The sequence below is a fragment of the Oryzias melastigma genome, linkage group LG7 (genome assembly GCF_002922805.2).
Source record: "Oryzias melastigma strain HK-1 linkage group LG7, ASM292280v2, whole genome shotgun sequence".
NCBI classification, from domain to species: Eukaryota; Metazoa; Chordata; class Actinopteri; order Beloniformes; family Adrianichthyidae; genus Oryzias; species Oryzias melastigma.
Window position 1 is genome coordinate 5,767,283 of NC_050518.1, and position 1,921 is coordinate 5,769,203.

Below are 1,921 nucleotides of genomic sequence, written 5' to 3' on the forward strand. Positions count from 1 at the left end.
AGCTGGCCTTGAATTCCTGTCAAAGAAAAGGTGACAAAACAGAAACTGAGAAATGTGCTCAATACTGGAGTGACAGATCCGTTGTGACACCCACAACTCTCTGATCTTTCATATAAGTTTTTAATTAATTATGCACGATTAACAAAACTTTAAGGGAAATGAAACAAAAGAGAAAAAACAAAAAATGTTTGTTTTATGCCTTTGAAAAAAGTCACCGTCCTTGTCAGTAAAGCTGCTGCTGCTTCTTTTCTTTGCTGATATTTAGACACCTTAAAGACCCTCTGCCACATTTAAAAGGATTAGTCGCCACATTTTGTGCTGGTTTAATCTCTTTTTCAGCTGGCCTAATAAGTGCACCACGATAAGCAAACCATGCAAATTCATTCATGGCCAGTTGAGACCAGGCTTTCAAACAAATGTGCCAAAAATCTTCCACTCTGCTAATTACCTCTTCATTCTCTTCTTATGTGGCATATCGACGACGACAGATTATTCTACTTCTTGATTTTGCATGAAATTATAATTTCATATGTGAGATTAAGAAAAAAAAAAAACTTGCACAACCACACATGATGCGGTACAGTCAGCTGGGAGATAAAAGGTGGGATTTTATTATTTTTTTTATTATTAAAAGCCCCAAAAAATTATTTAAAAAAAAATAAATAATTATTTAAAAAATATGCATGTAAAGCAAACTCCTTTATCAGAAACAATAAAAACTTTCAGAGTTATATTTGAGATAATAAAGGAAATGAAGGCCCAAAGTGCAACCTGTTTATCATTGTGGAATATTTCTTCACCAAGTATTAATTAGGCCATTACTCCAGATTGGTGACGGGAGCTTTGAGGTTTTAATTAGGTGCTGGCCACTGCATGAGTGCACATGACTGAAGAAAAGGGGGTGGTGATGCCACTTGCCTCGCTCCTGGCCCATATCAAGTAGCCCTGAACACTTTGGCTCCTGCGGCAAGATGCATGGCAGCCCACGTGCATCTGGAGTTTATTTGATCATTTGATCTGATGCTTCCTGTTCCTGCCACTACACACACACACACACACACACACAGGAAAAAAAGAAACAAAAAGGAGAAAAAAAGGAGCCGGTTGGTGCCATTTCGGTTGAAAAAAATATGAAAGTTCAGGTAATTGTTGGATGAAATGTGTCGGTTCTCAGCTGTCCCTCTCTTCTATTAACGCACACAAATGAACACACACTTGTCTGTGTGCCCCCCTTCTCTACCCCTAAAATCAGGCACAACACACACACACAGCGCTGCGCAACATCAATCAAATACTGAGAACGGCCCATAAAACTACACAAACATGTGCACAGCCAGTTACCCCAGTGCAATTCAAATTAAATAGAACATTTAATTTTTTTTGCAAAAAACTACTTAAAAATAATGGATTTAATGTGAAAATAAAAGTTAAAATTTACTTTTTTTATTTTTATCAAGTCATTTAAAAATGTGCAATAAGGAGTAAAAAGGTCTAGATAAATGAATGTGTTTCCTCGGTTTATAAAGCGATACTAATCACCTCGTTGCTTAGAAGCACTCTTCCCTGACAAGGCTCCTTAGAACACTGGGATCCCCAGGAGAAATCGGCGTGATAGAAGTTAAAGACAATGACTCACTTTTTTTTTTTTCCTTCAAATGTCTCCCAGTTAAATTTATGGCAAAACTCTGTTAATCTGCTGTACACAACATTTCCATTAGCATAGCCCAGCCCCCTAATAAAAATTCCGGCTAGTTTAATTAAAAAATGTAAATTTACTGGCATCCGAGGAGCAGCAGAAAGAGGAGTGCAACAGCATATTTTATTGCTTAAGACATCAAATTGATTCAGGTTATTGCTAAATTGTGATAAAAGGTTATTGAGGGCCTTCAGAGCGGGTCTTGTTTTTCTCTCCCCCTCTCGT

General features: G+C 37.4%; 1 long non-coding RNA gene across 1 annotated transcript in view; it reads right to left on the minus strand.

Moving 5' to 3' along the window:
- Positions 1-828: 828 nt before the first annotated feature.
- LOC112159168 overlaps positions 829-1,921 on the minus strand; it is a 2,576-nt gene continuing 1,483 nt past the window's right edge. The window contains exon 2 of the long non-coding RNA XR_002921438.2: positions 829-1,039. This is a non-coding gene — a long non-coding RNA (uncharacterized LOC112159168). The remainder of the gene's footprint in view (positions 1,040-1,921) is intronic.